General features: G+C 43.5%; 1 long non-coding RNA gene across 1 annotated transcript; it reads left to right on the top strand.

Moving 5' to 3' along the window:
* Positions 1–20,529: 20,529 nt before the first annotated feature.
* LOC116462855 (uncharacterized) lies at positions 20,530–23,709 on the top strand. Its single transcript, XR_004246486.1, has 3 exons — positions 20,530–20,913; positions 21,088–21,164; positions 23,006–23,709. It is a non-coding gene; the product is annotated as an uncharacterized LOC116462855 (long non-coding RNA).
* The last annotated feature ends 4,033 nt before the right edge of the window (positions 23,710–27,742 follow it).

Raw genomic sequence — 27,742 nt, 5'->3', positions numbered from 1 at the left:
TAGGAAAAACAAAACCAGCATTTTTTCCCTCCACTCTCACACAGATGGTGAAAAAATCCATGCAATTTTTAACTGTCTGAAATTCTTTAAAGCAATATAAGGCAGAAAGAATTATTAAATCACTTTTCCATTTCATATAATGAAAAACTGCACTACCACAGAGGGGCTGGGACCATCAATTCTGGAGCAAGTGGGAGCTCCAATTGGTCCTGCAGGCAATCAATCACCTGGCTGTCCTGAGGCCCCTTTTCAGAAGCCATCTTGCTGTAGGAAAAAGAAATTTAGAAAATAAAAAGACTAAAGTCAAACTGTTCATTAGCATTTATATAATTCAATTTTGAGCTTTTCTTAGTATATAATTTACATACACGACATACATGTGAATGTTTGGAGGTATATCCACATACAGTCACCCATTTGTTCTTTTATTTATTAATTTGTTCATTCGCTCATTAAAAAAAAATAGTAAGTGATTATTCCAGGCATCAGGGGTCTAATGATGTATAAGGCTTGGGGCCTCTCCTTAAACTCAAAATCCACTGAGGCAACGATGGGCAAATAAATGACTATAATGTATCCTGATAAATGTGTAATTTTGTTGTATATATTTGACCATTTTCAGGTACTCTGGGGCCAAATTCAGAGCTGTTAGTCAACTGGGATTTGTCTTACCTCTTCCGTTAACTTACAATTTGAGGGAGTGATAAGCTCTTTTATTTTTTATTTCCTTCTGCATTTGGATTTGCCTCCAATACCAAGGATCTTTGATGGAGCTTATAGTACCAAATCTTCAATATTTGAGTGGATCTGGATAAGAGGGGCCTTTTGCTCTTTGAGGGAGAACCTGGCTAGAAAGACTTACTGAGAGCAATGGGTCATCACAGACTGTAGATTCGTTGAGTCCCTTGCTACCAGTCTCTAGATGCAGCAGGCACTCCCCGCTGACAAGGCTCCTCTTTCTAGGATTGATATCTGGTTGGGGAAACTGGATGGGTATCTACAACTACCTACCCACATATAAATCATCACTTTATAGTGTCTCAGTTTCCCCATAAGTAAAATGGAGTTAATGCTAATGGGGAGTTAGTTGGAAACAACTGTCTGGCACATAGTAAGGCTGTGAAAGTGTTAGCCATCACTGTAGATATTGCTATCCAAGCCTGACTTGTGGGAGCTGAACATGCTACTGAAGGCACAGCCAGAAAAAGGCAATCAGATTTCTGGTTTTCTTTTAAATTTTTTAATTTTTAATTTTTTTATTTGAGACAAAGTCTTGCTCTGCCGTCTAGGCTGGAGTACACTGGTGCAATCTCAACTCACTGCAACCTCCACCTCCCAGGTTCAAGCAATTATCCTGCCTCAGCCTCCTGAGTAGCTGGGACTACAGGCTTGCACCACCACGCCCAGCTAATTTTTGTGTGTTTTTTGTAGAGACGGGGTTTTGCCATGTTGCCCAGGCTGGTCTTGAACTCCTGAGCTCAGGCAATCCACCCGCCTCGGCCTCCCAAACTGCTGGGATTAAGAGGTGTGAGCCGGCTGGGCGCGGTGGCTCACGTTTGTAATCCCAGCACTTTGGGAGGCCGAGGCGGGCAGATCACGAGGTCAGGAGATCGAGACCACGGTGAAACCTCGTCTCTACTAAAAATACAAAAAATTAGCCGGGCGTGGTGGCGGGCGCCTGTAGTCCCAGCTACTCGGAGAGGCTGAGGCAGGAGAACGGCGTGAACCCAGGAGGCGGAGCTTGCAGTGAGCCGAGATCGCGCCACTGCACTCCAGCCTGGGTGAAAAAGCGAGACTCCGTCTCAAAAAAAAAAAAAAAGAGGTGTGAGCCACTGCGCTCAGCCAGCAATCGAGATTTCTATCAGGCCTCCTTTCACATGCGCAGGCCTTGATGCTCTGTGTGTCTTCTATTGGAATTGGTGTTTCCCAGGACAGGAGTGATTTTGCTCTTGTGTCTGACTGAGCTCCCTGAAGGTGGAGCCTGAACCAGAAGCCTAACTGTTCCTTAATCTTATAGTTAAGAAACAGTAACTAGAAGGAGGTTGCTGACTGGTTATCCTTCCTGTGGGAAGGATAGGGTTGGAGTTCAAACAAGAGGAGGTTTCTTTAGCAAGAGGTGATGTGAGGAGGTTAAATCAAGGTAGGCTTGCGGGGAGAGTTCAGAATAGGGAAGAAGTCTGTTGCTTGGCATGGCACGGCAGCATGTGTTCAGGGGGCAGGATCATGGATGAGATGAATCCTCAGTGTCTCCTTTTCAAGCTCTCATATGGAGTTTTCCTCCCTATTGTGGCATATGGTGCTATGAAAGTTTTGCTAGAGGGAGGTTGTGGATTTTTTCTCCCCCAGCTTCCTTGATACAGACCCACATAAAAGCTGTATCAACAAACAGAAAACTAGCATTTGCTGCTTAAAGAATTTGGAGTCATTTCTGCATTCTAGGTGAGGGCGAGGTAGAGGAGTGTGCTGCAGAAGGGCATTCTTGGCAAAGGGAGGACTTCTATTTTGTTTGGGAAAATGACCATTGGGGGGCTGCTAGGTGACAGCAGGGTTAGTCCCTGAGCTTTTTCCAGAATAGCAAGAGTTACAGTGATAAAGAAATACATTATTCTGCATGCTAGTCATAGGGTAGCCTGCTCGAGCAGACTGTTTTCTGAATTTGCAGTGATTTTAGGGCTAATAGATCAGGAGCCTAGATTTTGTGATTCTGGAACTGACAAGAGAAAAGGGGAGAAAAGATGTGCAATTGGGAACAGACCCCACAACATGAAGGCATGAGAGGCTCAGAAGAGAGAGACAGGCTGCAGGATTCCTTGTGGAAATGTACGGGATGGGAAACTTTAGAGACAGAGCTACCGTGTCTCCTCTTAACACCCAAGCCTGCAGGAAAGTGGTGTTAAATGAGAAGGACTCTTAAGGATGAAGAGGTGCAAGAACCATGCTTTTAAGTGGGGACTTAGGTCCTTTATTTGGTTATTAAAGAGAAGAGCATTTCAGAGGATTGCCAACCTGCTGGACACTTGGGTACATGGGGCTAGACACTGCTAAAATGGTCTGAGTCATCCAGTTCTTCATATAGAGAGGAAGGCAGTCACCCAGGAGGCTGTGCCAGAGCCTAGCTTGGTGGGAAGCAGTGTCCACCACATAATGGGGACCCATGCATCAGGGTTGTTAACTTGGTAGCCTGCTTTCCAGGGTAGTGGTGGTGGGGATATTTCTTAGAGACCACACTGTGTTCCAGAAGGGACCTCAAGGGCAGATATGTCACCAGACCCTTTCTTTGGGAAGTTAATCACCCCAAGGGGGTCCTAGGAAGGCATAAATGATGCTCCTTCCTCTCAAATGAACACTTACATCTAAAATGCTAATCACTGGTTACTTCAAAAGTGCCCTATTCATCCTTTCAACACATATTTGATGAACACCTACTATGTGCCAGACATTGGGGGTGCAGAGATGACAAGACACCATCATTCTCCTTGAGGAGCTCCTGTCTAGCTAGTAATGATATGGGGGAGGGTCCGATGCTGCCCCACAGGGTCTAAACTGTAACTGGAAGAAGGCCAGGTGGAATGGGGGCACAGCAGGAGGTGCAGGGGCTGGGGTCAGGGAAGGCTCATTGAATCTCCAAGGAGGGTAGGAGAGAGCCAGCTGGAGGAGTGTGGAGTCCTCACTGGGTGCAAGAAAAAGGAAAGAATGTGGGGATGAGGAGGAGCTCCTAGCCCAGCAAGCTCCCTGTGCAAAGGCAAGAAAGGAGGCAGGCTGGATGGATACCTACGGGGGCCATTTCTCATCCGGATTTTCTTGTGCTCCCCAGTCTGTTTCTCAGGAACTCCTCACCACCAGCCTGGCCTACTGTGAAATGCACGTGCCGTCTCTGGCTGCCTTTATCTTGGCACGCGGAGCTCAGGGGGATAAATAATATCAAGAGCCAGGGCTGTGCTGGGGAGAACTGGAGAAGCCCTGCACATGGCCGGTGTTCAGACTCTACGGCAGGGCTGCTTTGTGTCCCTATTGTCCCCGGGTACTGAGGAGTCACTAATCCGCAACAATTGTGTGGGCTTCACACCTGCCTACAGCTCTGCCACTGCTGCAGCGTGATTGTGTTCTCCGGGCCTCAGAGCGCCCAAGACACAGGTAGGAGCAGAATATTTCTGCCTTTGCTTGCAGAGAAAGATAATAACCCAAAGGAGGGGATTTCACAGCTATTTGAATTGAGCTGCATGTTTGCTCTGGTTATTTTTTCTTAGTTTCCTATTATAACAAGTTTGCTATTGAGTAAATATCGGTCCTGTTGCAGTCAGCATTAGTGGCAGAAGATGCCAAAAAATAATCAGCCAGCTAATCTCGTCTGCTTTCCAGGATGAAAGTGAATGTGGTGTGGTCCTTGTTAGGATGGGGGTGATGTCCACACCACAGATAATGCAATTAACATTTCTGTAATGACTAAGATCATTTCAGCCCCTTTTTAAATAGACAAATTTTCCCTGATTGTTACTAGCTTTTGAGTGGTGCTAAATCAGACTGTTGTTTACATCTACATCCTGGTAGCAGAAAGTAGAAGCTTGCTCCCCTTCTGTTTTTTATGTTTTTTTTTTATGGGATGAGGGCTGGCTGCATATTGAATTGCAATAAGATTATTTGGTGATGCAATAAAATCCTCATGAGTTAAAAATGCCATTAATGTTGAAGTAGTTTTGACCAAGGCTGAGCTCTATCTACACAAAGGAGAATTTACTAAACAAATTAATTATACAATCAAGTTGACAAGGGTTCTGAGCCTGTTACTTTCAAGTTCTTCAATCAGTGCGATGATGATTTATATGTCATTTTCCAGAATCATGGGACCTAAGGTCTTTAGGTATGACCACTCCCCCTTAAGCCTCTACATTTCCTCCAAGTGCCCACCCTGTCTTGGATACTCCAGGGAGGGAAGCACACTACTCTCAAGGCAGTCGACTATTTGGATAGCTCCAACAGAAAGTACTTCCATGGTAGAGCCAAAATTGTTTCCTTACTTTTAGCAGTGGGCCATACAAAACAAGCCTAATTATTCTTCTAGATATTTGTAGGCATAAATATTTGAGTGCTTTTATCTGCACTAAGAATCCAGGATCTCAGAGTCTCAAGGAAAAGATCGTAAAAGTCAATAATTACAACCCCTTCCTTCCCTTTCCCAACTCCAAACTAATGCCTAAATTGCTGCTTTCACGTCCCATCCAATATTCCTCTAGCCTGTGACTTCAAGCAGTGTTGAAGAACTCACTACCAAATGGTGTTTCTTCAAAGGTTTTCTTTGACTTAGACAAGCCTTTAGTGTAGATGGATCCTCCCCTGAATTCATTAGAATTAGAGAGGTAGAATATGACTGATTTTGAGGTGAAAGGACAAAAGTCAATTCTAGAATGTTCTATGGTGGTGTTTGCCATACAAGACTGAACCTCCTTGAGGACTCCCTGGAGGAAGACATGTCTAAATACAGAAATAAGAAACCTGCAATAACTAGATGGAGCTATCTATCAGACCCTTGTTAATCCAGGAAGGCAGAGCTAACACCCTCACTCCTGTTTGGGGCAATTGTTATAGGCTTTCCCTTCAGCCCCATCTCATCCCAACCTCTTTCTCCCATCCACTTGGCAAAAAAATTTCACCAGATCTCAATTTCTCCCATTCCAAGTTGCCAATTTTTGTCTCTGAGGTTGACTTTGCTTCTTGCCTTTGATGCTGTTCATCTCTTGGCCCTGGATCCCGGGATGTGGCCTACCCATTCCTCCTGCTCCAGCATCTCCTGTTATTTTAGCTGGGATCTCCCTGCTCCAGCTCTACACCCCCAAACCAAGGAGGTAGTGCTCAGCTGGGGCGGAGCCTGGCCCCCTGTGAAGGGAGGGATTTGAGCAGTCACACACATTTCTTCCCATGGTCTGTTGCCAACATAGGAGTGCAGTAGAGCACTTAAGGCCTCAGTCTTAACAGTGGCAGGGAGTAGGTGTGTGTGCCAGGTGACCCCCTGAGGGTCCCTGCCGCTCCACACTTTCCATGGAAACCACTTTGTCCATTGGTCACTTAGGAATGCACCTTAGTGAAAAAACGGGATGGCCCATTCCAGCAGATGTGGTTCAGAATGAGACCCTTTAGGATGTTTGCCTAAATGAGTATAGTTTGACATTTGTACCATAGGCTAGATTTTTACCAATATACCTTCATGTCCATCATCTTAAAAACAATCTCAAAAAGCATGTTGTTGCTGAATTGTTATCCCCATTTTACAGAAGGGGAAATGCAGGCTCTTAGAATTTAAAACACCACGTGGGAGTATGCACACATCATTAACGAAAAATGGAAAAAAGGAAGTTTCATGCATGTTTACTTCCAGTAATACATAGCATTATTTTCTAATTTACTCTTAATAAAGTCACTGAGATTTATAGCCCAGTTTAAATGGCTTGTATCATCTTTATGCTTTTCTATAGTCTATGTTTATACCCTACTTTGTTTCAAAAATGTTTTGAAATGGTATCAAAATATAAAACAGTGCCTTCAAATGTACAAATAGAATAAAAAGATGAACATACAATATAAGGATATAAAATGTGTAGGTCAGTAAATGATTGTGGAGGTGATGGTGGTGGAGGTGGTGAGAATGGCTATTAACAGTAAGCCAGGCAACCGTAGCAAAGGGAAAATGAGTCAGGAAAATGATAGAGATAAAGGAGGAGGGTGAAAAGGCAAAAACTAGTGTTAGAATGAAAAGCAGTTAGAAAAGTTTTTTCTTGGCCTTTCATCAGAGTGGAGGTATGAAGTAGGCTGGGTTCTCAGCAGCCCTGGCCAATGGGAACAGCTATAAGTGTAGTGATGTCAGCTCATGTTTACTGAATGCTTGCTATGTGCCAGAGGATACTGTAAGCATCTTAGATGAAGATCTCATTCAACTCTTATAGCAACCCATGAACTAGGCTTCTGCTGCTATTCACACTTTACAGATGAAGAAATGAAGGCACAGAAAAGTTTAAGTAACTTGCTCAGTATCCTATTGGTGGAAAGTAATGGAGCCAGGATTCTGTCTCTAGCTGAGGCTCTTAACAATTGAGCTTTTGCGAACCTGATGGAAAGTGAGTTGTCTACACAGGGATGACCAGCATGCAAGGCAGAGAGATTGTACTTGCTCTTTCTCTTGCATTATGAAGCCTGCTATAAGGATCTGATGTTAAGGGCACTCAACAGTCTGTAGCCGCAAGTTCAACCCATAAACTCTAATCTTCAAGTGCATAAGAAACAGTTTTTTATCTGTGGACCATTTCTGGATGTCCATTCCTTGTCAGGGCAAAGCTGCTGGTACGTGCAGAGCTGGGGTCTGGGTGTAGATAGCCGTAATAAGAATGTGGTCTGGGAAAAAGTTAGCTGCTTTCTATTTTCACAGATCGAGGAACTGGATGCCTTACAAAAGAAGTTTTGATGTTGCTGCTGATGTTTGTGGTCTGAGCTGTCAGTTGCTTCCCACATTACCGGCCAGCCACTCTCAGTCTCATTTTGGGGGGTGTCTGTGTGCTATTTCGTGGCTTTGCCTTTCTTCTCCTACAAACGCTTCCTCTACCCCATCAGAGCCAGCTCTGCGACGGACCTGACACACTGACTTTCACGCATGCCTTTACGATTATCTCCCCTTCCCCCTGCCTGGCTGTGAGAACAGATGGACCTGATGTCTATTTTTGCTCCTCCTCTTCTGCTTTTTGTAACTTTTGGTCTGTTGCTTTCACCAATAGACTCTTTCACATTTTCATTTGCTTTTTTCTTTTCTTTTAGAGAAAGGGCAGAAAAGGAGCTGTCTGCCTTACTGTTCTCATCAGCATTTCCCTCCAGGTCCTCTGCCTGGGGAAACAGAAGTTTCCCAGCACAAAGGGAGCTGGAGGCCTGGGACCAACCAAAGCTATATTTAGAGGGGGTTGAGTGTCTGTGGCTGGAGTTTAAACAAATGTCATTAGCTTAATCCTCTACCTCACAATCGTCATTACAAAATCATTTTGCCTCATGCAAAATGAGTGCTTGGTAAAAAACGGAGTGAAAAATGTCACTCCAACACATCACTTCTCACTGTGTGGAAAGCAGGTAGATGCATTAATAATCAATGATTTTGCAAAATGAACGTGTGCTGGCATTTACACCAGAACCCAAGAAAATAGAAAATAGTCTCCTTTCCAAATTTTTTTTTCTAAAATGGAAGTAAAGCCATTGCCTCTTATAGGCATTAATGGGAATGGCAAGATGAAGAACACATGGAAAATATGTTTGCACTTAGCAGACTACAGGAGTGACGATTATTTTTTTTTTCTTTACCATTGTTTATAGGAATGTCAGTATTGAGGAATTTTTAGTATCATAAAAGGTTTAAGATTGTAAAGTTGCTAATAAAGTTTTTATGTGGTAACAATGCCACTTGTAGAACTTGTATTGTAACCTCAAATCTAAGCTTTTCAGGGCAAATCGCTGTATCAGAGTGCCTAAAGAAGATTCCTAAAACAAACATAGGCAGCTTTTGTCAAAACCGATTATAGACTATTACTGCTAGCTTGGGAGTCTGCGGATGGGGAGTGAGGGAACCCAGTGCTCTGAACGAAGTCCAAGATAATGCTAATGTTAACAGTAACTAGCTAATCTTTACATCTGCTGAGGTTCTAGATGTCAATTAACAATTTCAACACCACTGACTAAAATTACACGTCTTACAGCAATTACTGTCACAATGAAGGTTAGAAGAACACCTGTCGAAATTTAATAATCACATAGCTTCTATTCTTACCAGGCTTTGCTATCAGCCACAACTTTCTGACTAATCACTGGTGATTGTGCCCATTGACTTATGCTCAGATTTTAATTATAGCAGATGGCAACGAGCATATGAGAAATCATATTTCTACGAACCTGCCCATTTGCAAAAGCTCTTGTTCAAGTTCAGAGAAGTGCTTAATTCAGAATGTGCAAAGCAATAAAGCGAATTTTAAAATGACTTTTATTGAATTCAAAAATTGTGAGCTAAAAGCACTTGAGTCCATTTAAAAAGCAATTTTATTGAGTTAATGGTGAGTATAAAGAGTTAAATCAATAAAACCCCACTTGCCATTAAGTTCAAAAACAGTGAAAGCATTTTATTAACTGTGTTGTTTTAAATTCAACAATATATGTTCCCCTCGGTTGTTTTGTCCTCTCCCTTACATTTCTCTCCAACCTTAGGCCAATTTGCCAAGATTTTTTTTTTATTTGCTCCTGAATGTGGGCTTTAAAAGGGCAAGTATGTGTAAACAGATATGTATATAATCTAAATCATGAGCAAAACTAACCTGGGGTAGGCCGTTTAACTACTCTGCACAGTTTCATCATGTGTGAATCAGGGATAGCTATATGTACTTTACATGTGACATTTCTGGAGATGGGATATGGCATCCCAGCCAGTGGCGTGAGCCTGTAATGGCTTCCTATGTGTGGGGAAAAGAGAGATCAGATTGTTACTGTGTCTGTGTAGAAAGAAGTAGACATAGGAGACTCCATTTTGTTCTGTACTAAGAAAAATTCTTCTGCCTTGAGATGCTGTTAATCTATAACCTTACCCCCAACTCCGTGCTCTCTGAAACATGTGCTGTGTCAACTCAGGGTTAAATGGATTAAGGGCTGTGCAAGATGTGCTTTGTTAAACAGGTGCTTGAAGGCAGCATGCTCCTTAAGAGTCATCACCGCTCCCTGATCTCAAGTACCCAAGGACACAAACACTGCAGAAGGCCGCAGGGACCTCTGCCTAGGAAAGCCAGGTATTGTCCAAGATTTCTCCCCATGTGATAGTCTGAAATATGGCCTCGTGGGAAGGGAAAGACCTGACCGTCCCCTAGCCCGACACCAGTAAAGGGTCTGTGTTGAGGAGGATTAGTATAAGAGGAAGGAATGCCTCTTTGCAGTTGAGACAAGAGGAAGGCATCTGTCTCCTGCCCGTCCCTGGGCAATGGAATGTCTCGGTATAAAACCCGATTGTATGTTCCATCTACTGAGATAGGGGAAAACCGCCTTAGGGCTGGAGGTGGGACATGTGGACAGCAATACTGCTCTGTAAGGCGTTGAGATGTTTATGTGTATGCATATCTAAAGCACAGCACTTAATTCTTTACCTTGTCTACGATGCAGAGACCTTTGTTCACGTTTATATCTGCTGCCCTTCTCTCCACTATTATCCTATGACCCTGCCACATCCCCCTCTCCAAGAAACACCCAAGAATGATCAATAAATCAATAAATACTAAGGGAACTCAGGGGCTGGTGGGATCCTCTGTATGCTGAACGCTGGTTCCCTGGGCCCCCTTTTTTCTTTCTCTGTACTTTGTCTTTGTGTCTCTTTCTTTTCCAAGTCTCTTGTTCCACCTAACGAGAAACACCCACAGGTGTGGAGGGGCAACCCACCCCTTCACCTGTGCATTTATACATCTATTCTAGAGAAATGAAGGTAAATCCCCCAGATGATAAATATTAGGTCAGAACATAAAATTGCTGTTTTTGGAGGTCAAATATAGTTGAATAACAGCAATTTTATATGATCCAAGCTAATGCTAATATAGCACTCTGCAATTCATTCATTTATTCTCTCAGTTATTTAACAAATGAAGTGACTGCTCTGCCAGATACTGAGGGTGCAGTGATAAACCAAGAATATCTGGAGCTTAAGATCTAAGAGTAAAAGGCAGCAGACAAATTATGTTCAAATAAGTAAATAATTCAAGTGTGAAAAACACTGCCAGTGGAATTTTTGGGGGCAACAGAAGAATAATGGAGGAAATGAAGGCAGGCTCCTCAGGAGCAACGCTGTGTAGACAGACACCTGCATTGGTGCAAGCCAAGGTAAGCACGCGGGGAGCACTGCAGCAGAGGCAAGAGCATGTGGGAAGGGCTGGGGGATGTCGGTGGCTGTACACCTAACCAGTGGAGAAGGCCCTGGGGTTGGTGATGAGTTCTTTCTTCCTGCTGCTGCAACTTTCCCCTGAGGTGGCTGTTTTAGTTTCTTGGCTTTGTCCTTAGATACCCTCTTTGCTCAGGCCCTGGGACTGAGAATCCAATGTGATGGCCTGGCCAGCTTGGCTAGCCACCTCTCCCCCTGGGCTGCATGTGACTCTCCGTGATGCCTTGGGCTAGTGATCCCCCATTGCTCTGACAGTCTCTATTCAGAGTCTAGACTCAGAGCCTCAAGATTCAGCCTGAAAGCGAGAGGGTGCTGGATGGCTAAGGCAGCCTGATCCGTGGAAGCATTATATTCAACCAGAAACTTATCCCTAGGAGGGCACTGTAAGAACCTATCAAGAACAATATGTTTTACAGGTTAATTGCTTATGTGCCAGGCACCAAGATATGTAATTTATTGATACATTTATTACTCCATCGCAGTCCGTGGAGATAGGCATTACTATTGCCTCATTTTACAGGTGTGGAAACTAAGGCTCAAGGAAGTTGAGTGACTTGCCCATGGCCTCATAATGGAGAGGTGGTAGGACAGGCAGTCTGATCCCAGAGACCCTGTCCTTAACCTCTCTGCCATGCTGGCCTCCCAACCCCACCCATGCCATAACTGAGCATGTTGCACAATTGACAGGCTGGTTTTGTTCAAGGAATGCTACAGTCAATCCATGCCCCTGCGAGTCAGAGGTTGGGTTTCCCACAGCTAATGCAGCCTCACTTGTGGAACTCATTTAAGTAACAGGCGCATTTTGAGACCAGAACTTGAACCCTGAAGCCTGCAGGTCTTAGCAGGTTAAGGGAACAATCTCAGCTTCTGACTCTTGATACAGACTTCAAGTATCAAGAGATGGCTATACATCTTCCTGGGTGCTGTGGCTAAGATTGCTTTTGGGAGCGCTAAGCAGGAAGTCGTGCATTGCAGTACACACCTTTCAGCTCCATGCTGCTCAGTGGGATCTTAGTGGGCCAGGCATTAGGAATGTTGTTTGCTCAGCTGGGGCCAGACTGGCATGGCAGGAGGTCATTGTAATGGTGGCAGCAGGGACAGGCAAGGAGGGAATCCAGAGAATGGTGAGCTTCCAAGTGCAGCCTCATCTCCACTGGGAGATTCTCCTTTCTGGTGCCAACCCATAGAATGATTTTGGGGGCTGATATATTTCCTTGTCCCATTACAAGTGACTGCACATATTTTACAATCCCATGGGCAGAATTCACAGGCTATGTTGTGTCCACTTCCTGGGGCTTCCAAGCAGGAAAAGATGCCTGTAAAACTACTGGCACTGAGGGGAAAAGAATGCCCTCCAACTGCAATTGTCTCTCAAGTGTCCAGGCTGCTGGGAGGCCTGTTTCAGGCAGCAGGACTAAGGCACAGCCTGCAGAGGCAGTTTTGGATGTGGTCTCTCCTGGGATCCCCAGAGCATATATCGATTTCAGGGCCCTGTATGGAACAGCGGATGGGAAGGGGAGGCCTGACACGCTTTGAAATGCGATAAAGCTGGTATGGTTTGGTTCAGGGCGCCCAGGCTTTGTGACACCCGCCTATCTGTTACACTGATGCTGTTACACAACTGTCTGGGAATTCATCTGTGTCCTCGTCTGTGCAATGATGCCAACCTACCCCAAAGTGGGTGGGCACAGAGAGGGAGGGGTCAGACTGGCTCGTGTTCCCCTGCTTTGCTGTGTAGAACTCCCACACCCATCAAATGACATGCTGGTGGAAATCAGCAGCAGGAAGCTAAGCTGTCAATTTCAGTGATGCAGTTAGCCTGATCTCAGCAAAATTCAGGTTACTGGGGTCTTCCTCTGCCTTTGTCACCCTCACAGAAAACTCAAGCAAATTTTGAAGCTCAGGTAAGGAAGTTCTCAAATTTCCCTGGAAACTTCTTTCAGTACTTAAAACTTATGAGAAAACAACTCAAATGTTCATTAACAGGTAAATGGATAAAGAAATTCTTGTCCAAATGATGGATTATGATGCAGTAATAGGAAGGAAGGAGCCACTGATAGATGGAACAACATGGATGAATCTTAGCAGCATAGTGCTAAGTGAAAGAAGTCACACTCCAAAGGCTATTCAATGTCTGGTTCCATTTACATGGCATTCTGAAAAAGGTAAAGTGACTGAGAAAAATCACTCCCACTACAAGTGGCTTTTAACCTCAGAAGTGTCTTGGGGCCCTCCATGGGAGATGATGGTAAAATAGCATTGGGTGGGATCTAAGCCTTTACTTCACTTGGAGCAGCTTCACTTTTATCTGTTTTACGAATGAAGGTTTGGTTCCTTTGAAAAACTTGTTCTATACTTGAAAAAAGTGTGAATATGTTAAATCAGATGAAACAATATTCGGAGTCACAGTGAGGAGATGTTGTCTTCTTTGCTCCTTGCAGGGCCCAATTAGCTTGGGAACTCCTGAGGTGAGAGGATCTGATTAATTTTGTGATTTCATTCCCTAGAAAAATGAACATATGCACAGGAACTTACGATTTTGCATGCAGTTTTAGAGACAGTCGTGGACTCCCTGAAGTCTATTCTCAGAGTCCCTAAAAGCCCATGGATTTCCAGTTCAGTACCTTGGCCTTGGAGTGTAGGGACCATATCCTCTCTTTCTTAAATACAGTCTCTTACCATTGAGTCCAAGTGTATCAGTTATCTACAGTTATCTACTACTGTGTAACAAGCCACCCAAACACTTCATGACTTAAAACAATACTTTATCATTTCTCACAACTCTCTGTGTAGATTGGACTCAGTTGAGTGATGTTTCTGTTCCATATGGTGTTGGCCAGGATTACTCACATAATTACATTCAATAGGGAGCTCGCCTAGGTGATCTGCTGGGGCTGAAATATCTCAGATGATCTCACCCACATGTCTGAAAACCTGGTGTTGACTGTCACCTGAAGTAGCTTAGTTCTCCATGTAGAGAGAGGACTATCTCTCTTCATGTGGGTTCTCATGAATCAATAGTTTAGCCCAAGTGGTTGACTTCTAAGTGATGAGCCAGAAGCTTCCAGGTCTCCTAAGGGCTAGACCCAGAACCGGCTGTGTCATCTTCACCACATTTTGCTGGTTAAACCAAGTTGCAGGGCCAGCACAGATTCAAAAAGAGAAGAGATAAACTGTGTCTGGATTGGAGGAGTGCTATGGTGCATACTCGGATGGCAGGATTGCTGGTGGCTATCTTGGAAGACATTCTACCACCAGGTTCTTGCAAAATGCAAGATGACTCATCAGTATTAAGGGTAATCCTGTTGTACCACCGAGAGCAACGAGCTCCTGGGGCATCCCTTGTGCATTTACACCCTTCTTTTCAAGAATCTATTTTCTAACATATTTTTTCTTGTATGTTACCATGAAGACAATCAGAAGGTAGGTGTACCCCTGTTCCTCACAATTCATATTGTTCTGCCAATTTCCCAAGGACACATCCACATCACCTGCAAACTCTATCACATATTTGGGACTTTATTATTTAGTTCATTCTGTGTTTTTCTCTTGCCAGAAATATATGTCTGTTTTCTCTAGACGAACTGGAAGCTCTCCAAGAAAAGGAGCCACAGCTCCTATTTCAGGAAGCTGGTATGATTTTAAATGGGAACAGCCATTTGTGTAACCTTGCTATAAAGGCAGCAATGATGTGAAAGAACCAGACCTTCACGGGTGCCCCATTTCTCTCTCAGATGAGAAGGTGGGCAAGCTTTGGCTTCTGTGCACACCCGAGGTGGGAGGAGCTATCTTGCTGTTGGCCAAGCTGTTCCCTGTGACTTCGTAAGAAAGCATTTCCCATAGGCTGGGATAGGGTTTAGTGGAAGTAGGGTCCCACTGCAAACATTCCGGGGAAGCACTGACTCCACACTCACTCTACACTGTCAAGTCTATAGTAGCTACCCAAATGCTCTACTCAAGCTGGAGAGCCACTTCTGCTGCTTCCTGATGTTTTTGCTGCTTGCCTAGGATGCTTCCTCCTCTCTCATTTTGTTGTCCCAGCTTGGCTTATTCTTCAAAGTCCACCTCACGTAGCTCACAGTGGTCTATCATCCAATATCCACAGGTTCTCAGGAACATGGTGTCACAGAGCCAGACAGCTGGAAAACATTTCTGAGCTTCTAGTCCAGTAGCTTCAAACTCCCCAAGGACTGGGGTCTAAGGAGGGGCCTCAGCGGCATGGTGATGATGCCAAGCTCTGTACTTTCCACTTCCATTTCCACTTCAAGGCTCTCCTGTGATCTGTTTAATCATGACCTTCCATGTAAAATGTTATGTGGTAATTATAAAGAAAGATTTCATGCTTAAAAATTGAAAACCATAGATTTGACCCAACTCTTTGTTTTTATAAATAACAATAACTGGTCTAAAGACTTGGAATGAGTGCCTGGCATTTAGATGAGTAGTAGTGGTAGGCTCAGAACTCAGGTCTCCCTATCTTGGCCGACTACTGTTAATTATTCTGAGATCATTTGGATGAGGGTAGGACCCATCCAGGCCAAAGAATGAGAGTAAATGTCTCCATACGGCTTTGCTTTGTCTTAAGAAATATTTTATTTGACTGGGATCCCGTCTCTGCTTTGCTGGAATTGCCTGTGCTGCAGAACGATTATTGCAGGATTATTTTGTGCTGCGGGACTGTCTCTAGAGCCTGCTGGGAGCTTGTTTTGCTAGCTCAGCTGTTTCTCAGCTTGCCCTGCCTGGATGATGTCAGATGTGATGTTGTTTCCCTCAAGAGTCCCCCCTCCTGCCGCTCACTGCCTCCAAGTCTCTTTTGGTCCAGCTAGCGATGTCTTCATCTTCCCCCCTTTTCTCCTGTTCTCTCCACTTTTGATATCCTTGAGGCTGATAGTGTTTGTCAGGTCTGTCTTTAACTCTGGGGAAAGAACTGGTGGAGCCATCTGTGGGTTTTGGAGAGCATCCCTGCTTGTAATTATTTTTCCTGGAGCCACCCTTGATGAGGCGAAGGCCCATTGTTGCATTATTAACAGTTGTCACCTGGGCTTTCTCATCATAGAGTGTGTCTTGGTGGTGGGCAGAGAGGAGCAGCAATAGCATGATGGGTCTCAGAAAAACAGTAGTTGTTGATTTCTTCATAGACAATTGGGTGAAGAAGTTGGCTTCCAGGATGATGCTCAGTTTGGTTCTTTACAACATTTGGCCACAGAGTTTCCCACGATGGGGGTAAGATTTTTGTAACTTCTCCCCATTTCAAATGGCAGGGAGCTGTCAGAAACTGGGCAAAAATAGAGAATGGGTGCTTCCTCCGCATGGACAGGAAGTCCTTGCCCCAGAATAATGAGCAAAGGTGAAATCATCATAATCCCTCTAAAGCTGTAGTAATTTGGGTTAATTACCTTGACAGACAGTGAGAACTACCAAAAGGGTTAAATTAAATTAAATCGAATTCAACGACTGAAAGAGAGTTTGATGTTACAAGAGCACTAGACAAGGAGCTGAAAACCCAGGTTTTAGATCAAATTTTGTCATTCATTTATTGGATAATTTTAGGTGGGATTCTTCATCTCTATGTGTCTATGTTTCCTGACTTACAAAATGTGGCGTTCTGAATAAATTATTTGTAAAGAGCTCTTTCCTTCTCAGAGTCTATCATTTGCATATTTGTCCAGCACCAACCCTGAGCAGGGCAGTGTTTTGGGTCCTGCAAAGGCACATGCTGTCTCATACTGTAGTGCATACTGTCAGTGTTTTTGCAAAGGCCTGCTGTTGCATTCAGTTCAAACATAAATGGTTATGTATTAGGCTACAAATCATTGCCAAAAGGAATTGGCTTTATGTGAATAGAATGTTAGTAATTAGAACATTAATTGTTTAAAATGTAAATGCTTGCTTATAAAGTGCTTAAAAGGACCACTTCTGCTAAATAGGTTGAGCAATCCTCTTGAAATTGCCTTTATCCTTTCCAGTTGTTTAGCTAGTGCTTTTTCATAGAATGTTCCTATAACTATTTATGATTTATGCTCTGTCTCTTCCAAAAAAGGATTCGAGGCAGCTTAAAGCAGAAAACACATGCAAACCATGGCAATTAAAATTTTAAAAAGGAAAAATAAAAGGCAATAGAAAGCGATTATAAAAGAGGAGATGGGCTTTTTAAATACCTGGGATGAGTTAGTTTCTGTACTTGATCCCCAGGTTGACTGCACTTCCTTTGCTCTCAAAACACAAAGGTAGCCAGGAGGATACAGAGTACAGGCATTCCATAAATACAACCAAATACTTAGTATGTGTGTAGTCCTATGAAAAACTGGGATTCCTTCCCTTATGGACAAGTGGAAAGATAGCAGACAAATATTTGGGATGCTATGCAATTAATAACATTTTCAGTGGTCTCCTGATTATTTTGATTAAGTACTTCTACCAGAAGGTTTGGGAGTGTATCCTTCTAATATGTGCATTTATTTGTGTATAAATGATATATTTGAACTACTATACTAAGATGTATGTACATCATGAAATACACACACAAAAAATGAATATGTTTGGGAAAAAAATAAACACAAATAGTCCTAACATTTTATTCCCACATTCCAATGGTGTGGATCTATTTAGATGGAATGTTTATAAGCAGAACATTTGTTGTTTAAATGTTAAATATTTGAATGAATAAGTGCTAATAAAGTACTTAAAGAGGATGTCTTTTAAGTGGGCAAGGCAATTCATCTGCAATTGCATTTTTCCATATACATTTTTTAGCAAATGTTTTAAAAATATAAACGATTTTAGATTTATAGCAAAGTTGCAAACATAGTACAAAGAGCTCATATATTACCTTCCCAGCTTCCCTTAATGCCAACCTCTAGCAAATGTCTTTTTAAATAGACTGTTGTCACCTTGAACACACTCTGGGATGTCTGCACCCTAACCCTTTTTGGGGACAATTAAGGAACATTAACATTTTTTTCCTTATAATCTATTTTTATATAAACATTTAGCTAAAGTGTAATATGCATAGATCCAAATGCAAAACTCTCGAGTCCCCCAAGGCCAAGGGTAGATTCTTGGGAAGCATACTTACAGAAATACCCACTAAAGCCTTCGGTGGACTCTTTGCTCCTTGTGAACCACTGGCGGTGAGAACATACCCCGGAAGGTGAAGCTCTAGCTCTCTTGTTCAAGGTGTAATTCCAGGATCTAGAAAAATGTCCTGGAGTGTAGAAAAGACACTTAATAAATACTTATTAACTGACTGAATGAGAAAAAAAATTTTCTAAGTGTCATAGAAAGTGGAGAGGGACTATAAATAATTATTTTCCTGTTACATGTTCAAACGAAAAACAGGGCTTTTTTAGCCACAGAAAAGAGTGGAAACCAAAGGAAATTTTGCCATGTTTAAAGAATTACAAATTAGCTGGCACCATACTTCCAACTTATTCCAGTGATTGTTTAGAGTTCTTTATAAATAGGTGCCCTGAGCAGGTGTCTGCGTGGCCCATAACTTATCCTGGGTTAGGTCCCATGTGACTGGTGTGTGTTTTTTTCTTTTTTTTCTGTCAAAGTTTAGCTCACATGGGAAGGACTCTTCTTGTCCACATGTTACTGGTGCCTGGGGTTCTGGCAATCTCCCAGGATAGAAATCAAGAGATATCACCAAACGTAGCAGCAAAGGTCAGTTTAAGTTTATACCAGCTTATGCACAAGGGAGCTAGCATTGAGAGAGGAAAAAGGAGTGGGCTGCTCCCCGAGGGTACTCTGTGGGGGGGTTCGTTTTATAGGATCTCTTAATAGGAAAAAATTACATCAGGGCATGTGTAGAAGAAAGTTTTCTAACGCTTGCTCAGTGGCTCAACATGCTGCTTCATACATTGCGTGTAGCATTAGCATTGTAAATCTCCAGCCTTGGGTGTGAATTTTAGCATTAAAATGAGGAAGAGGTAACTTTAGATTAGAGCTGAAGTCTAACTGGTATGTGGCGTTCCAGGGAAGTCTCTAGCTGCCTGAAATAGGAGCTTGCAGTTAACAGCTTCTTGGGTCTCTCGTTACTGATTGGCTGAGAGTTAGATAAAAGCTAGAGCTTTGATCCTTTTCCTCCAGATTATTTTAAAACAGGGAATCAACCAGCCTGCCTGTCTCACACATTGTTCTCTCTCTCTGAACTTTCAGAATTTTCCATCTGTACCAACTATCCCATAATTGCATTGTCTTCTATCATCCCTACAGAATCTTGCTTGTGTAGTGGGTAAGGCTGTGTTAACTTGGTTTCCTGTCTGCAATGCTTGTATCACCAACTAGATATATAGTCCTTGAATATAGGCCAGTGTCTTCCCATCTTGATGTCTTGCAGATATTATCACATGGTGATGTCAAGTTAAGATGCTAGAGTTTCCAACTGTCGTGTATCCTGGAAAGGTGCCACAGTGAAGCATCTTTAGCTGGTCAGTCAATAACTTTCAGCAGACATGAATTGAGTGCCTACTGCCTGCAAGACACTGTTCACTGCCCTTGTGTGTGTGTTAGAGGGGGTGGTCAGGGAGGGCCTTTCTGATAAGTGGACCTGTGAGCCAAGACCTGAATGAAATAAGAGAATGGGGTATGAGGATAGCTGCAGAAGAGCAGTCAAGGTAGCAAGAACAGCCAGTGCAAATGCCCTGGGGTTAGAAAGCCAGTGCTGGGCTATTAACACCTTCCCTTGATGGACCTAAGAGAGCCCTTCTTCTCTTTGCACTTAGGAGTCCTCACCAACCCATTAAGTGAGTCCATCAGACAAGAGTTCCAAGCTAACATTTTTGTGACTTTATGGAAAAACTATTTTTTTAATGGAGAAAACACATTTTTACTCCTGCAGCTGACACACGCACTCCCCTCTCACATATTTCACGTCATTTTTCCCCCAGTCCCTTCACTCACACATACTTCACTTGTCTTTATTTTAGAAACATGCTAAGTGACATTTTGTGAATGTGTTTAACACAACCATCGAGTCAGGGTCATGCATTAACAACTGCTCAAGTGGCCGAGGTTGAATAATGCTAGTGGCACTTGCCCGTTTCCCCTCTCCCCTCAACACACGCACTCCTGGGAGTCCTGTGATCTCTACACTAGAAGATTCTAATGTGGTCACTTCCCTGGGTGACCTATCTTTGTCTTTTTCAAGATTGCCTGGGTATGTGCTAGACAGAGACACCCGGTGAAGTGACCTTTCCACTGAATCCTGGGATCCACCAGGTATTACTAGAAGTTTTTCACACTGGATTTTAGATCTCTCTATCTTCAGGCATGATTTTCTCTAATCTGGAATATTCTATTCATTTGAATTACAAAGGGACATGTGGTTTTGGTTTGTTTACTCTTAGGTCATGAAATGATAATTTAGCAGTTAATGGGCAAAGAAAAAGACCTTCTTTTCATGGCCAGGAACTTTCTGGGAGCCTCCGTTTTCAACAGCAGTAACTTGCTGTGCACTGACTCTGAGCTGGCCCACATCCCTGAAGGGTGGTCCTAATGGGATTAGGGAAACCGTGGCTGGCAGGGCTTCCTTGGGATGACTTCTGAGTATGAATGTCCTGCCTCCCTGGATCCAGCCCAGAGACTTGCCTTGGGACAGTAAAAGAGTGAAAGGCAAACCAAAGACCATAAGCCACTTCTCTATGTTTCCTACAAATGCTGGGGTGTCTATTATTCTGCATAGTGGGGCGCATTAAGCAAATTCTCCTTTTTCAGAATGGCTGAAGCTGAATTTCTCTTTATTTTTGTTTATGCATCTCTGTTAAACCAGGATCATATCCTCAACCCCCAAAGAGGAGCAGGCCACCTTCGCCATCACGCTCAGCCTGGTCACCATCCTGAGGCTTACCCAGCCACCCAGATCTTCCCCTCACCTTGCTCCTGGAGTGTAGAGATTCCATATTCTCTTTCATCTGACTCCTGACATCACTTCTCCGTATTGACTGTGGGGCTCTTTTTCGGCTTGGATTTTTCTCTTTGTTAAGGTGAGTATTTCTTAACCTTTCAGGAGTCATGGATTCCTGGACCATCTCTCACCAAAACCGGCCACGTAAAATTTTACAATTTCCTGGCATATGAGGATTCCTCAAATCTTTTCTGTGGGCTATGGATTCCAGGTTAAGCAGTCCTAAAATTGGTCTTGCTTTCTTTATTTACAGACCCTGTGGGACCACAGAAAGAAGAAAATAGTCATGCAGGGGAGCTTGCTTCCTGACTTCCTCAGCTGATGTTGTTGGTATGAGTTTCTTTGTTCCTGCTGTAGTACATTATTGATGAACGTGGTGGTTTAAAACAATACAAGTTTATTGTCTTATAGTTTGGGGGTTTGAAGTCCTAAAATCAAGGGATCAGCAGGGCTGTGTTCCTCCTGGAGTCTCTAAGGGAGAACCCGTTTCCCTGCCTTTGCTGGCTACTGGAGGCTGCCAGCACTCCTTGGCTTGTGGCCCCTTCCTCCACCCTCACAGACAGCAGTGCAGCATCTTCAAACCTCTGTCCCTGAGCTCTGCTTCCTTTGTTACATCTCCGTCTCAGACTCTGAATTTCCTGCCTCCTTCTTTCCCTTAAAAGGGCTCTTTTGATTAAATGGTCTCATCAGGATGATTTCCCATCTCAAGATCCTTAACTGAATCACATCTTCAAAGTTCCTTTTGCCATAAAAGGTCACAGATACACAGGTTTCAGGAATTAGAACATGGGCTTCTTTGGGAGGCTGCTATTCTGTCTGCTGCACTATCCTTAAGCCTCACCTCCTAGAAACTCTCTAGTTAGACCACTCAAAATCCACATCAAAGGAGGCTGAATCTCTTCCCTGCTCAGGCCTCATTTCCTCCCTAAGGAATTGCTTTTTGCTCTGGTGAATGACAACCCCCCACTTCCTGCCCTTGGACATTCTCCTTCCCATGGGAGTGAAGGCCTTTGCCTGCCTTAGGGGATAACTATAGAAAGATAAATGGTGAGGCCAACATCTGATCAGCACAAACACACTGTTGGCAAATGATGCATCTTTCCTATCATCAGTTAAGACCTCAGCAACAGAGGAACAAGAAAGGATTCGTTATTCTGTATTTACTGTGTGTCAGCTCTCTCATTGGCAGAGACCATTTCTGGGGTGACATCCAGGAAGAAGGGTTGGAGGACAATGCTAATATGACCATACAACTCTTCTTCACATCACTGCAACTTTCTTTTCCCTGCATAACTTTAACTCTTCCTTCTATCTGATTCAGTGATCACAGAACCAGAGCTGCAACTGGATGCAAGAGCAGGGATAATCCCTAAGCAGGAAACTGTAACTGTACTTTTGAACTTTTATGTCAGAATTCCCAAGCACCTGATGGGGTAGACTGTGCCTTCAGCCCATCTGGCAAAATTGGTCTTGATGATGAATGCAGATATATTATTGCATAGTGGTCAAGATAGCCCACTAGTTCTGTATGTGTGTAAACTCACCCTATTAAACGGAAGTTAATTGAGAGAGAAGCACCTGTTAGACCAGTATTGCTATCAGCAGTGCGTATCAGAACAGTACTAAAACTAACAGCCCTTCCAAAGGTAGAAAAGTTTGGATAAAAACCAATGATAGGCTGGGTGCAGTGGCTCATGCCTGTAATCCCGGCACTTTGAGAGGCTGAAGGGGCAGGATCCCTTGAACCCAGGAGTTTGAGACTAGCCCGGGCAAATCTTAGAGAACCCATCCTATTTTTTTTTAAACAAAACAAAACCAAACAAAACGAAAAACAATGATAACTGGATAGAAGGAAGAATCCTAGCTGAGGGTAAATGAATGAATAGATGGCTTATGCAACAAGGGAATTCCAATATTACAATGGTGCCTTGATAAAGATGATATTGTCTTTTAGCTTCATGCAAATGCCTGAAAGGATGAAGCCATGTGTTGCAAAGACCACTCCTGCTTTTGGGAACCTGACAAGGTTGAATGGAAACCTGCAAACCTGAGTCGGTGGCATTGCTCTGGGAGACATTTTGGTCGTATAATATGATCATGACCTGGACCAAATTGATAATGACTGAGTGAGATTTTAGTAATATGCCTGTATCTTTTGACTTACTTTTCAGGTTACATCTGTAACCATATTGCAATAAGGTGTAGCACTGGCATCATGGTAAGATTCGTCCCCTTATGTAAATAAGTCTAATGACGGTACTGCTGTCGATGATCAAATATATCAGGAAACTAAGTGAAAGCCTCCTCAGGATATAATACTGATGGAAAATGACTGTCCTGAGGAAACATTAGATTTCGTTAATCGTCATCTAATTGCTATGCTCAATAGTTCTGGCCAGGTACGGTGGCTCACAACTGTAATCTCAGCATTTTGGGAGGCTAATGTGGGAGGATCACTTGAATCCGGGAGTTTGAGAGACCAGCCTGGGCAATATAGTGAGATCCTGTCTCTACGAAAACTAAAAAACTGAAAAATAAAATTAGTCAGGTATGGTTGTGTGCACCTGTAGTCCCAGCTACTTAGGAGGCTGAGGAGAGAGGATCACTTGAGCTTGAGCTCGGGAGATCAAGACTACAGTGAGCTGTGATCACACCACTGCACTCCAGCCTGGGCAACAGAGATCCTGTCTCTAAAACCAAAACAAAACAATAGTTCTGCACAAGTGTATCATGAGATATAGATGGTAGTAGAACAAGTCATCATATCAGGGCAAAAATATGAAAATGTATGTAATGACTTTCTAGATAGATAAGTTGTTTCTTTTTTAAAATTTAATTTTAATTGAAAATAAAAATTTTATATATTTGTTGTGAACAACATGATGTTTTGAAATATGTACACATTGTGGAATGGCTCAATTGCATTAATTAACATATGTGTTATCTCACGTAGTATGACGTTTTTGCCTACTCTCGGCCAGGCGAGGTGGCTCATGCCTATAATCCCAGCAATTTGGGAGGCTGAGGCGGGTGGATCACCTGAGGTCAGGAGTTCAAGACCAGCCTGACCAACAGGGTAAAACCCCATCTCTACTAAATACAAAAAATTAGTCGGGCGTGGTGGTGCATGCCTGTAATCCCAGCTACTTGGGAGGCTGAGGCAGGAGAATTGCTTGAATCTGGGAGGCAGAGGTTGCAATGAGCTGAAATTGTGCCATTGCACTCCAGCCTGTGCAACAAGAGTGAAAACTCCACTTCAAAAAAAAAAAAAAAAAAAAAACGCACGCTCAGTGATTTTCAAAATACAATACATTGTCATTAACGATAGTCAGCATACTGTATAACAGACCTTTTGAAGTCATTCCTTCTACCTAGCTAAAGTTGTTTCTTTAAATCTATCCCTACTTCACACTGGGGCCTGCCTCCAAATATTAGGCATGTTCATACTGACATGACTCCTATATCTGTGATATAAATGCTATAACAAATGCAGACACTAAAACAGATATGATTATTTTTCCACAAGAGAGTCTTGGCCAAAGTGGGGACTTTGGGCTATGTAGTATCGACTTGACACCCAGAAAGGCTGGAGACTAAAGGTCAGTACCTGATGGTCACATAGTCAACCATATCTTCATGACCAAACCCCAATAAAAACTCTGGACACTAAGATACAGGTGCACTTCCCCAGTTGGTAGCATTTGGTGTTTATTGTTACACAGTTCTCAGGAGTAGCCTGGCTGTTCATGGCTCCACTGGGAGAGAACAACTCTGCATGTGGAGCTCTCCTGAACTCTGCCCCATGTGTTCTTCCCTTGGCTGACTCTAATTTGTATTCTTTCAGCATATCAACTGTAATTTTAAGTGTACAGTTTTCAGTTAATTCTGTGGGTCCTTCTAGTGAATGATCAAAGTCTTGGGAACCTCAGAACTTGAAGTTGGTGTCAAAGGTGAGGGTGGGTTTGGGGACTCCCTAACTTGTAGGTGCACTCCAATTTTCCTCTCTCTGAAATTTACTCATCCTGAATGCCATTGCTCAGGTCCTGCTCTCAGCTAGAGCTAAGTTAATAGCTGAAAGACTCCCCTTTGTTCCAGGCCAGTTACTGAAACTTCACAAAGGCCTTAATGACTTCAATATAAGGGAGAGGCTGAGGGTAGGGCTCTTAGGCTATGCTTGGCCATAAGAGAAGCAGCTTAGAGGAGGCTTTATATAATGATGGGTAGATAGTTGTCAATTTCACCCAAGGTAGGCTGGCCTTCAGCACCTTGACTGTAGGGCAAAAGTATTATCCAAGTCCCTTGTTTGGTTGACCCATTTAATGATACAATGGCCCATTTAATGGTGCTACTACATCAGTAGTATCAGAATGAACATGCCTAACATTTGCAGGTCCCAGTGTGAAGTAGGGATAGATTTAAAGAAACAACTTCAGCTGGATATGAGGAATGACTTCAAGAAGTCTGTTATACAACATGGTGACTAACATGAATGACAATGTGTTGTATTTTGAAAATCGTTGAGAGTAGATTTAAATGTTCTTACTAGAAAAAAGTCATAAATATGTGAGATAATACATTTGTCCCATCTTTGTGGACAATGCTGAACGGATCCTGACAGTAACAATAGTAACAGCCATATTCATGGAGGACTGTGCCAACCACATGACGGTTTTCTCGTTTAATCCATGCAGCAATTCTGCTGCTGTGCATTACTCTTAACTTTCTTCCATGGAGGAGAAATGGAGGCAGAGGGAGCTTCAGCGACTTGCCTGAAGGCTGACTCCATCCAGCATTGGCTCCCATAGTCACCCTGCTCCCTGCCTTCCTTGCACTGTGTTACCTCATCTTTTATGTTTCATTAGGAGCAGAGGGAGGCACTCAGATATCAATAGGCTACTCAATTTGTCTTCATTGAAATCAGGAAACAAATATCTATTGGTTGGTTGACATGAGGAGGCACAGCCCATGCTGTGGGGTCGGGGACTCAAGGTGGAATCGGGACAGTGGGAAACAAACTAGGCTTCTAGAATTTTATTCAGTGTCAGATTCTTGACCTACAGGATTTTGTTTAATATTTATAATCCTGGGAATGATTTTTAACTCTATTTTACGGATGAAGTAAAGTTAACCTCAGGTTATAAACCCCTGCTCTAACTAAAGTCATATCATGGACTGAATTTGTCCTCCTGCAAAATTCACATGTTGAAGTCCGAATCCCCAAGTACCTTAGAATGTACAGGGCCTTTATAGAGATCATTGTTAAAATGAGGTTGTAAGATAGGTCCTAATCCAGTATGACTGGTGTCCTTACAAAAAGAGGAGGTTGGACCCAGACACATACAGAGGGTTGACCATATGAAGGCTTATGGAGAAGGGAACCAGCTACAAGGCGAGGAAAGAGAGGCCAGGATGAAGCCACTCCTGCCAACACCTTGATCTCAGACATCTAGCCTCCAGGACTGTGAGAAAATAAATATCTCTTGTTTATGCCTCCCAGTTTGTGGCACTTTTTTATGGCAGTCCTATTAAATTGATACAAGGTACAATGGGGGTTTGGACCCAGGTGTGACTAACTCCAAGGCCCTGGCTGGCCCTTTCTGTGGGCCATGGAAAAGATTAGCCAGAGATGTGGGAGGCAGTTAGGCAGGAGCCATATGAGTGATGTGCATGGTGATTAGATTTGATGGAGGAAATTGTGAGGGCTAGCATGGCCTCCTGGATGAGTTGAGTATTGGGCTGGGTGGGAACATTTGGACGTCTTAGACACAGATGGGTGGCGGGGAAGCAGAAGGGCATTCCAGGCCACTGAGTGGCTGGTTTTGCTGCATCCCAGAGCCACCACCCCTGCTGTCTGGATGGACACCTGGCCAGCCAAGCACACATGTGGCCATGGTGCTGAGGAATGTTGGCCCTGATTGCGTGTGGGGAGATGGTCTGTAAATCAGAAGTTTCTTTTATGGACAACTTCTTCCACTCAAGCCCAGAAGAGGACCAAGAACAAAGAAGCTGGCAGCTTCTCATATTTATTAAGAGGCAAAGAGTGTGAGACCAGGAGGCTCTGGCAGAAAAAGGACAGTTAGCCCTAGAATTGGTCCCTGGAAAAAGAAAGCCGACAACAAACCAATCACAGGGTTGCACAGAGTATAGGAACAACCGAGGGGAGGGGTCCCCAGTCTGACACACAATGTATCAAATATAATAAGTCCTGGAAGGCCAATCAAATCCCTTGTCACCCCAACCCCACACTATGCCAAATAGTAAAAGCAGATGTTTTGCAAACTGGTAACAACTCCAAAGCCTTTTCTGGTGATGGGCAAGAGAGGCAGAGACTGCTGGGGAGTTGAGGGGAGCAGAGAGAAGGCTTCTGGGAGTTGTCCAAATATTAGTGCACCCGAAACCTTATTCCAAGCTTCTTCAACAATACAAAAAGAGGGATTCAATTGAGTCTGGGCGTGGAGAGAAGATCTGTTGTAACATGGAAGAAATTCAAACACGATAGGAGAACCAAGTGACATTTCAAATTGCTATGATTGATTCAGCCCCATTGCCTGACCCATTTTTTTCAAATACCAAGCTGACAGGGCCAGTTGCAATACTTCATAGTGGTGCGGAGGGGGTGTGGAGAAGAAGACACCCATTATGCCTTTGGAAATTTAGTCTCTCCACGCTTCATCCTGAGTCTTTGGCTTTCCTCTCTGTGGCAGGAGAAACCGCCCCTTGCTTCCAGCACATTCTTGGTAAAGGTGATCACTAGGGGTGGCACAAGCCTCCAAAGCAACCCTGATGTGGTCTCCAGCCTAAAGGCAGCACTCGCAGAGCAGGCTATGTTTGTTCCAGCTGGTGGCCTTGCATGGAGGTGCTGACACATTGTGCCCTACCCAATACCCTATTCAGGTAGAAGAAAGTCT

This window comes from Hylobates moloch, unplaced genomic scaffold (genome assembly GCF_009828535.3).
Source record: "Hylobates moloch isolate HMO894 unplaced genomic scaffold, HMol_V3 SCAFFOLD_24, whole genome shotgun sequence".
NCBI lineage: Eukaryota > Metazoa > Chordata > Mammalia > Primates > Hylobatidae > Hylobates > Hylobates moloch.
This window is presented reverse-complemented; position numbering and strand designations above follow the sequence as displayed.